The 11,246-nt window shown below is 40.0% G+C and overlaps 1 protein-coding gene across 1 annotated transcript in view; it reads left to right on the top strand.

Moving 5' to 3' along the window:
• Positions 1-1,428: 1,428 nt before the first annotated feature.
• LOC109904603 (nesprin-1) overlaps positions 1,429-11,246 on the top strand; it is a 162,521-nt gene continuing 152,703 nt past the window's right edge. Inside the window, exon 1 of the transcript XR_004202676.1 lies at positions 1,429-1,687. The gene's annotated coding sequence lies outside the window, so the exon portion shown is untranslated. The remainder of the gene's footprint in view (positions 1,688-11,246) is intronic.

Here is an 11,246-nt window from a genome sequence, read left to right as displayed (position 1 = left end):
TCTGTCATTTAGGTTGGTATTGTGGAGTAACTACAATGTTGTTCATCCATCCTCAGTTTTCTCCTATCACAGCCATTCAACTCTGTAACTGTTTTACAAAGTGTAATTAAGAACTTCACCATGCTCAAAGGGATATTCAATGTCTGCTTTTTTTATTTTATCTATCAACCAATAGGTGCCCTTCTTTGCGAGACATTGGAAAACCTCCACGGTATTTGTGGTTGAATGTGTGTTTGAAATTCAATGCTCGACTGAGGGACCTTACAGATAATTGTGGGGTACTGATATGAAGTAGTCGTTCACAAATCATGTTAAGCACTATAAATGCACACAGAGTGAGTCCATGAAGCGTTTTATGTGACTTGTTATACAAATTTTTACTCCAGAACTTATTTAGGCTTGCCATAACAAAGGGGTTGAATATTTATTGACTCAAGACATTTCAGCTTTTAATTTTTAATTAATTTGTACAAATTTTCAAAAACATAATTCCACTTTGACATTGTGGGTTATTATGTGTAGGACAGTGACACACAATGTTAAATTCAGGCTGTAACAAAACCAAATGTGGAAAAACGTCAAGGGGTGTGAATACTTTTAGAAGGTGCTGTAGCTGTCACTTTTAAAGAAAAACACACTGACTGGCACACCTGTCGTCTCTCTCCTCTCTCCTCTCTAGATATTGAATGGAAGGACGACTGGCTAGCAGAACTGCTCATCCCCTATCTGAAACCTGAGATTCCAGTGGACACCTCTGCTGCTTGAGAGAGAGAGACAGAGAGACAGAGAGAGAGAGAGAGAGAGAGAGAGAGAGCGAGAGAGAGAGAGAGAGAGACAGAGAGAGAGAGAGAGAGAGAGAGAGAGACAGAGAGAGAGACAGAGAGAGAGACAGAGAGAGACAGAGAGAGAGAGAGAGAGAGAGAGAGAGAGAGAGAGAGACAGAGAGAGAGAGAGACAGAGAGAGAGACAGAGAGAGACAGAGAGAGAGAGAGAGAGAGAGAGAGACAGAGAGAGAGACAGAGAGAGACAGAGAGAGACAGAGAGAGAGACAGAGAGAGAGAGACAGAGAGAGAGAGAGAGACAGAGAGAGAGAGAGACAGAGAGAGAGACAGAGAGAGACAGAGAGAGACAGAGAGAGAGACAGAGAGAGACAGAGAGAGAGAGAGAGAGACAGAGAGAGAGACAGAGAGAGACAGAGAGAGAGAGACAGAGAGAGAGAGACAGAGAGAGAGAGAGAGAGACAGAGAGAGAGACAGAGAGAGAGAGAGAGAGACAGAGAGAGAGAGAGAGAGACAGAGAGAGAGACAGAGAGAGAGACAGAGAGAGAGACAGAGAGACAGAGAGAGAGAGAGAGAGAGACAGAGAGAGAGAGACAGAGAGAAAGACGGAGACTAAGAGAGACAGAGAGAGAGACAGAGAGAGAGATAAGACAGCGAGAGAGAGAAAGGGAGAGAGACAGAGAGAAAGACAGAGACACAAAGAGACATACATAGAGACAGAGAAATACACAGTCAGAGAGAGGAGGGGCATGAGTGTTGCCCTTCTCAGAAAAGTAACGTGTTGTCTCGTCTGCATCAGTGTATTACCTACTGTGATCCAGTCCAGTAGCAGAGAAACGACATGGCCTCACCATGGAAGTCCGGAAGAAACCCCAAGGACATTGCCAACGTGATGCAAAAACTGCAAGGTAGATCTCATTCAATTGGGTTCTATTGGGGTACTGATACCTTGGATGCGTACGAAATGGCATCCTATTCCCTGGCTTACATAGTGCACTACTTTACATTTGGCCAGAGCTCTGACCAAACATAGTCCACTATATAGGGTATAGGATGCAATTTTAGACAAACCTTCTGTATATGTACTGTATGTTTGCTGTGCCGCCTTGCTATTATTCTGATTCAATACCTTGGCTCTGTGCCCACATGTCTGGAGTTTGTTCAATACCTTGGCTCTGTGCCCGCATGTCTGGAGTTTGTTCAATACCTTGGCTCTGTGCCCACATGTCTGGAGTTTGTTCAATACCGTGGCTCTGTGCCCACATGTCTGGAGTTTGTTCAATACCTTGACTCTGTGCCCACATGTCTGGAGTTTGTTCAATACCTTGACTCTGTGCCCACATGTCTGGAGTTTGTTCAATACCTTGGCTCTGTGCCCACATGTCTGGAGTTTGTTCAATACCTTGGCTCTGTGCCCACATGTCTGGAGTTTGTTCAATACCTTGGCTCTGTGCCCACATGTCTGGAGTTTGTTAATACCATGGCTATGTGTCCGCATGTCTGGAGTTTGTTCAATAATTTGGCTCTGTGCCTGAATGTTTGGAGTTTGCCACGTTCCCCTGCATGGTAGAATGAACAATGCAGACTCTCCCAGACACACATATACAGACAAAGTTATTGTACTCTGTTCTATTCTATTCTATTCTACTCTACTCTATTCTATTCCACTATACTCTATTCTACTTTATTCTATTATATTCTATTTTACTCTATTCTATTATCTTCTACTCTATTCTACTCTATTATATTCTACTCTACTCTATTCTATTCTACTCTATTCTATTCTACTCTACTCTACTCTACTTTATTCTATTCTACTCTATTCTACTCTATTCTAGTCTACTCTATTCTGCTCTACTCTATTCTACTCTATTCTACTCTATTCTACTCTATTCTATATTCTACTCTATGCTATTCTACTCTATTCTATTCTACTCTATTATACTCTATTATACTCTATTCTATATTCTACTTTATTCTACTCTATTCTACTCTACTCTATTATACTCTACTCTATTCTATTATACTCTACTATATGTTATTCTACTCTATTCTACTCTATTCTATATTCTACTCTATTCTATTCTACTCTACTCTACTCTACTCTACTCTATTCTATATTCTACTGTATTATACTGTATTCTATTTTACTCTATTCTATTCTATTCTACTCTATTCTATTATCTTCTATTCTATTCTATTCTACTCTATTCTATTATTTCTACTATATTCTATTCTATTCCACTATGTTCTATTCTATTCTACTTTATTCTATTCTATTCTACTTTATTATATTCTATTACATTCTACTCTACTCTATTCTACTGTATTCTACTATATTCTACTCTATTTTATATTCTACTGTATTCTATTCTACTCTACTCTATTCTATTCTTCTCTCCTCTATTCTATTCTATTCTACTCTATTCTATTATATTCTACTCTATTCTACTCTATTTTATTCTATTCTATTCGGACACAACTCAAACAATATGCTGGGGCAGGTTCCTTAAGCAGTACACACAAAACACCAGTCTCAACATGAACAGTGAAGAGGTGACTCCGGAATGCTGGCCTTCTAGGCAGAGCTCCTCTGTCCAGTGTCTGTGTTCTTTTTCCCATCTTAATCTTTTCTTTTTATTGGCCAGTCTGAGATATGGCTTTTACTTTGAAACTCTGCCTAGAAGGCCAGCATCCCGGGGTCTCCTTTTCACTGTTGACATTGAGACTGGTGTTTTGCAGGTACTATTTAATGAAGCTGCCAGTTGAGGACTTGTGAGGCATCTGTTTCTCAAACTAGACACACTAATGTACTTGTCCTCTTGCTCGGTTGTGCACCGGGGCCTTCACTCCTCTTTCTATTCTGGTTAGAGACAGTTTGCGCTGTTCTGTGAAGGGTACACAGCACTGTACGAGATCTTCACTTTCTTGGAAATTTCTCGCATGGTATAGCCTTCTTTTCTCAGAACAAAAATAGACTGACGAGTTTCAGAAGAAAGTGCTTTGTTTCTGGCCATTTTGAGCCTGTAATTGAACCTACAAATGCTGATGCTCCAGATACTCAACTAGTCTAAAGAAGGCCAGTTTTATTGTTTTTCAGCTGTGCTAACATAATTGCAAAAGGGTTTTCTAATGATCAATTAGCCTTTTAAAATGATAAACTTGTATTAGCTAACACAACGTGCCATTGGAACACAGGAGTGATGGTTGCGGATAATGGGCCTCTGTTTACCTATGCAGATATTCCATAAAAAATCAGTAATTTCCAGCTACAATAGTCATTTCCAACATTAACAATGTCTACACTGTACAGTGCCTTGCGAAAGTATTCGGCCCCCTTGAACTTTGCGACCTTTTGCCACATTTCAGGCTTCAAACATAAAGATATAAAACTTAATTTTTTTGTGAATAATCAACAACAAGTGGGACACAATCATGAAGTGGAACGACATTTATTGGATATTCAGCTTAAGTTAATACTTTGTAGCGCCACCTTTTGCTGCGATTACAGCTGTAAGTCGCTTGGGGCATGTCTCTATCAGTTTTGCACATCGAGAGACTGACATTTTTTCCCATTCCTCCTTGCAAAACAGCTCGAGCTCAGTGAGGTTGGATGGAGAGCATTTGTGAACAGCAGTTTTCAGTTCTTTCCACAGATTCCATTCCATTGAACCATTCCATTGTAGATTTTGCTTTATGTTTTGGATCATTGTCTTGTTGGAAGACAAATCTCCGTCCCAGTCTCAGGTCTTTTGCAGACTCCATCAGGTTTTCTTCCAGAATGGTCCTGTATTTGGCTCCATCCATCTTCCCATCAATTTTAACCATCTTCCCTGTCCCTGCTGAAGAAAAGCAGGCCCAAACCATGATGCTGCCACCACCATGTTTGACAGTGGGGATGGTGTGTTCAGGGTGATGAGCTGTGTTGCTTTTACGCCAAACATAACGTTTTGCATTGTTGCCAAAAAGTTAAATTTTGGTTTCATCTGACCAGAGCACCTTCTTCCACATGTTTGGTGTGTCTCCCAGGTGGCTTGTGGCAAACTTTAAACAACACTTTTTATAGATATCTTTAAGAAATGGCTTTCTTCTTGCCACTCTTCCATAAAGGCCAGATTTGTGCAATATACGACTGATTGTTTTCCTATGGACAGAGTCTCCCACCTCAGCTGTAGATCTCTGCAGTTCATTCAGAGTGATCATGGGCCTCTTGGCTGCATCTCTGATCAGTCTTCTCCTTGTATGAGCTGAAAGTTTAGAGGGATGGCCAGGTCTTGGTAGATTTGCAGTGGTCTGATACTCCTTCCATTTCAATATTATCGCTTGCACAGTGCTCCTTGGGATGTTTAAAGCTTGGGAAATCTTTTTGTATCCAAATCCGGCTTTAAACTTCTTCACAACAGTATCTCGGACCTGCCTGGTGTGTTCCTTGTTCTTCATGATGCTCTCTGCGCTTTTAACGGACCTCTGAGACTATCACAGTGCAGGTGCATTTATACGGAGACTTCATTACACACAGGTGGATTGTATTTATCATCATTAGTCATTTAGGTCAACATTGGATCATTCAGAGATCCTCACTGAACTTCTGGAGAGAGTTTGCTGCACTGAAAGTAAAGGGGCTGAATAATTTTGCACGCCCAATTTTTCAGTTTTTGATTTGTTAAAAAAGTTTGAAATATTCAATAAATGTCGTTCCACTTCATGATTGTGTCCCACTTGTTGTTGATTCTTCACAAAAAAATACAGTTTTATATCTTTATGTTTGAAGCCTGAAATGTGGCAAAAGGTCACAAAGTTCAAGGGGGCCGAATACTTTCGTAAGGCACTGTATTTCTGATGAATTTTACATTATTTTAATGGACAAAATAATAAGCTTTGCTTTCAAAAACAAGGACATTTCTAAGTGACCCCAAACTTTTGAACGGTAGTGTATATTATTTTAAATATATATAATTTAAATATCTTCCTTCTCTATTATTTTCCACTAACCCTACCACCCCTCCCCTAATTGGAGTAAACTAATGGACAACAACACTTAGGCTTCTATGTCCATCTTATACATACTATATACATTTTGTGGACACAGTGTATTTTAAGTTAGTTATCTTTTTTCATATATTTGTCTTTAGTCCCACCCTTCAGCTACCCTCAACCCCTCCCATCTATCTATCCAGTTTTGACTTCTAATTGCCATACATGTTCCAATTGTGCTGTGATTTTTCACATAGCTCCTACAGATTGTAAATTAAAGATACATTTTTTTGCTAAGAGTAATATTTATTATTGATCGATTGACTATGACTTTTCAAATCACCCAGAAATCAATGTCTTGTTTGTAATGGCCTTGTGTGCACTGCCACTGAAGTTCTGCCTGGGGGATAGGCTATGGCAGTCTTATTACATTGGAGAGAATGACCCCTATTCATTCATCCCAAAACAGTGAATAAGGAACCTCTTGTGTTTTCTTGTTGTTGTAGTCTTTTTGGGAACTAAAGTTAAAATAATTGATAATTTCATTAAGGTAACTGAAGAGGTGCATTTAGAGAATTCCTGCAATAGAAGGAGTGGTCATCGAGCTACAGAGAGAAGCATTGTTGTAGTTTGTCCCTAGATAAATGTATTAAAAAATATATATATATAGTGCAATAATATAGTGCAATAAGAATGTATTCTCAGAAATGTGGCAGTTGGTTTCCAGAGCCATAAATTACACATGGTTGGTGACATTGATATAAAACACCATATCCTGTTTGCTCTAAACCACACAAAATGTTCACGACACTTCCTCACTATGTATACTGAACAAAAATCTAAACGCAACATGCAACAATTTCCATGATTCTACTGAGCTACAATTCAGTACATCAGTACATTTAGATAAATTCATTAGGCCCTAATCTATGGATTTCACATGACTGGGCAGGAGCGCATTGGCCCACCCACTTTGGAGCAAGGCCCACCCACTGGGGAGCCAGGCCCAGCCAATCAGAATGAGCTACAAAAAAGGCTTTATTACAGACATAAATACTCGTCAGTTTCATCAGCTGTCCGGGTGGCTGGTCTCAGAGGATCCCGCAGGTGAAGAAGCCGGATGTGGAGGTCCTGGGCTGACGTGGTCTGACGTTATGAGGCCGGTTGGACGAACTGCCAAATTATTTAAAAGGATGTGGCTTATGGTAGAGAAATTAACATTGAATTCTCTGGCAACAGCTTTGGTGGATATTCCCCCAGTCAGCATGTCAATTGCACGCTCCCTCAAAACTTGAGATATCTGTGCCATTGTGTTGTGTGAAACTGCACATTTTATAGTGGCCTTTTATTGTCCCCAGCACAAAGTGCACCTGTGTAATGATCATGCTGTTTCATAAGCTTCTTGATATGCCACACCTGTCAGGTGGATGGATTATCTTGGCAAAGAAGAAATGCTCACTAACAGGGATGTAAACTAATTTGTGCACCAAATTTGGACCATTTCTGGGATCATTTATTTCAGATCATGAAACATGAGACCAACACTTTACATCTTGCTTTCATATTTATAGTTCAGTATATAAAAATAAGTTATTCTTAGTCACTGTCTTGTTTTCGAGAAGTAGAGCAATGCTACTTGGGAAAGTGATACGGTTGTCAGGCATCTCACACGTTGGTTGCCATGGAGCCCAACACTTGCTGCAATGGAGTAATCATAGCTTGCTATTACTATTTGTTATCTGAACTTAATGATCAGCATTAAATACAGTTTGTAGGAGTTTGTTTTGTTGTTACTGTGTTGTTGTTGTTACATGCTTAAGTGCAAGTGTTTGTAGGTCCGATATGACATGAATGAAGAATAATCCTAATTCAGCTCTGCTGCGTCGGTTGAAGGTTCTTAATATGGTTCCTCCTCTGCTCTTAAAGTTCTTTGGAGAACTCTTGCTCGATAAATAGTTAAGTGGGGGGTGGGGGGTTCTTGTTGTGTCATCTACGGTTCTTCAGAATTCTAAAAGGTTATTGTTGTGTCATCTACGGTTCTTCAGAATTCTAAAAGGTTCTTGTTGTGTCATCTACGGTTCTTCAGAATTCTAAAAGGTTCTTGTTGTGTCATCTACGGTTCTTCAGAATTCTAAAAGGTTCTTGTTGTGTCATCTACGGTTCTTCAGAATTCTAAAAGGTTCTTGTTGTGTCATCTACGGTTCTTCAGAATTCTAAAAGGTTCTTGAAATGTATGAAAGCCTGCAGACGTGCCTCTTTCACATCACACAGCAAATTGGCCAGTGTTACCTAATGTTGATTTTTCAGTGTAACATTTTGAGTGTTGATTAAAGATTTAAATTAACAATCTAAATAGTTAAATTAACACTCAGTGGTGTAGAATAACCTCAGTGTTGGTGTTAATAACCAGAGTTGAACCAAAACCCTGCCCATCTGTCATTATCATATTTCTCAGCAAGCTCTATTGCAGGTTGATTTTTAGAATCGTTTGTTTCAATATCTATGTTTTTGCATGTACAATGATTGAGTCATTAATCTTATGTTACTCAAATATAAATAAGATACATTTGACTAAACTGATCCAATCTGTTACTTGGACTTATTTCACCCATTACTGGAATGGTTGTTCCAGTTCATATGCTTTAGGTTGTCTCATTTAGGTAGTCTCATTTAGGTAGTCTCATTTAGGTAGTCTTTAGTTAGTCTCATTTAGGTAGTCTTTAGGTAGTCTCATTTAGGTAGTCTTTAGGTAGTCTCATTTAGGTAGTCTTTGGGTTGTCTTATTTAGGTAGTCTTTAGGTAGTCTCATTTAGGTAGTCTTTAGGTAGTCTCATTTAGGTAGTCTTTAGGTAGTCTCATTTAGGTAGTCTTTCCAATCTTAACAGTTCATTTTAATGCAGGGTAAAATTCCAAATGTTTGATATTACACATCACTTTGCAAGCCAGCATAATGTGACTTGCAGACTTGATATGGCCTGTAAACCATGAGTTTCACGTCACTGTATTAGGGTAAAACTTGGCCACGGTTTCCCAAACTCGGTCCTCCAAGGAGAGCACATGTTGTTCTTTGCCCTAGCACTACACAGCTGATTCAAATTGTTAACTAATCATCCAGCTTTGATCATTTGAATCAGCTCTGTATTGTTAGGGCAAAAACCCCACGTTCACCCCTTGGAGTCCTGAGGACCAACTCTGGGAAACGCTGAACTAGGCCCACAAAATAAGGCCTTATGAAATAATGTACAGTATTGTCTTAAAGAATTTAATTTGAATGATAACACAATCACTTAGGATCTCATTTGGTGAAGGCCACAGGACAAAAAATGTATGAATGCACCAACCATGTCTTTGTCACTAACAAGCATAGTCATGGGTGGTACTGGTAACTCAAAGGGCACCCTGGGAAATATGCAAATAAGGCTCAACATCTTATTTCCATAACATAAGGTGATGAGTGTGTGTGGTTCTTCAAAGAACCATCCCTTTTAAGGTTCTTCAGAGAACCTCAAATGGTTCCCCTATGGCATCGCTCTGAAGAACCTTATTTGGTTCCCAATCTTCAAATGAGAAATGTTTCTGCTCGCTGAAATGGAAGTCTATCCCAGGACAGAGAACAGATCAATACAGGATAGTCTTTCCGTTGGTGTCCTCCCCCCTGTCACAATGGCATCAGGTCATCACCACCATCCTCTGATAGGGGCCATCCCTGAATTGAGAGTCTAGGTTTTCAGCTTGCACCTTCACCTGTGGGAGTCTTGTCCATAGAAATTCTAAATCCATCCCTGGATTGAGAGTCTGTGGTCCCAATTATCTTCCTACCCTTCCCCTTGGCCCCAACCCTTGGATGTTTGCAGATCTGAAAGGTCAAAAGCAGTGTAGTGATGGAACTCACAGGTCTGCAAACATCAAAGTGTTCTGGGTTAGGGGAAAGGCGAAGGCGTAGGGAGTGAATTGGGACCGAATTTCAGCTCGTAACCTGCACCACTTGTGGATGTTTTGTCACTCTGATAGTAGGCGGATGTGTGTGTGGCTCGTTACCATAGTTACTGTGTTATGAAACATCTCTGTGTGTTTGTACCACTTCTGTCTATTTCTATATCTATTCGTTGTGTGTGTGTAGCTTGTTACCATAGTTACTGTGCTATGAAACACGTGTGTGGTTGTGCCACAACTTTCCGATAACCAACTTCCTGCTCTTTAAGAGGATGTTTTCCTGGGCGTCAACTTTAGCTATTTCTAATCTTTGTCAAATGTTGAAGCGATGAGTGCCACAATAGGCCAGAACACCTGCCATTTGAGTGGAGGGTAATGTAATCATCACAACATTTTTAGATAGATATTCAGTCTTAAACTATACAGGACAGTGTAGTTGCTGAGATGTAAAGTGCAAGGTTTGGTATTTTTATTAATTCATTTTTGTGAATAAATCATCATCTTTGAGAAAAACGTGATGGTGACTGAACACTAAAATGTTATTAAAGGCTAAATGTAGTTGTAAAACGTTTTCCTGTGTGCATGTGTGTGTGAGCGTGCATGTTTCAGTGCCCGTGTGTGCATGTGTGTGTGAGTGTGCATGTTTCAGTGCCCGTGTGTGCATGTGTGTGTGAGCGTGCATGTTTCAGTGCCCGTGTGTGCATGTGTGAGTGAGCGTGCATGTTTCAGTGCCCGTGTGTGCATGTGTGTGTGAGCGTGCATGTTTCAGTGCCCGTGTGTGCATGTGTGTATGAGCGTGCATGTTTCAGTGCCCGTGTGTGCATGTGTGTTTGTGTTGAAACCTTACTCTCAAACTCTTTACTTAGGCATGCCCAAGCTTGAACTGGGCATGTGCCAACCTGGCTCAATGTAAGGTAAAGCTTACTACGTTCAGCCAATGCCAACCTAGTGTGTGTACATCTTACCAAACAGTTGGTATATGTTTGACATCCACTGGAAGGCTTGAGTATTTGACAGGTCAACTCAACAGTGAACAACCCTATTCATGTAGGCTAGATTTACAGAAGTGACACAAGATGTGGCTCCTCTTTGCATCTGTTTGCTGCTCCTTCCTCTTTTCCTGAATTTCTATTCATAATATTTTAAGCCCCTCATATTTGTTAGAACCACCCAGTGGAGATTTGTAGCATGTAAATCTTGATGGGGCAAAAACAATAATAAGTGGAATGCGTGCCAGCAAAGCCACTACACAACACGACACTAAACAATACATTCATTTCACTATAACGGTGACAAACGGTGCCCACAAACTGTTAGGGCCTACATAAAGCTGTCCCAACTGCAGTCCCAACATCTTATGACTGCTACACCTGGCTATCAGCAGAGCTTTGTCTGGCAGCAAAACATTATATATATAAAGATATACATATCTTTTAAAAATATATCTCCTTTATTATTTTCCGCTAACCCTACCACCCTTCCCCTAATTGGAGTAAACTAATGAACAACTAATGATTGTGTTGCGTATCAGTTCTTAAACCTTGTGCCATGGAATCGGTA

The sequence above is a fragment of the Oncorhynchus kisutch genome, linkage group LG14, assembly GCF_002021735.2.
Source record: "Oncorhynchus kisutch isolate 150728-3 linkage group LG14, Okis_V2, whole genome shotgun sequence".
Classification (NCBI taxonomy): Eukaryota; Metazoa; Chordata; class Actinopteri; order Salmoniformes; family Salmonidae; genus Oncorhynchus; species Oncorhynchus kisutch.
Note: the sequence above shows the minus strand (reverse complement) of the source record. Positions and strands in the feature narration are given on the sequence as shown.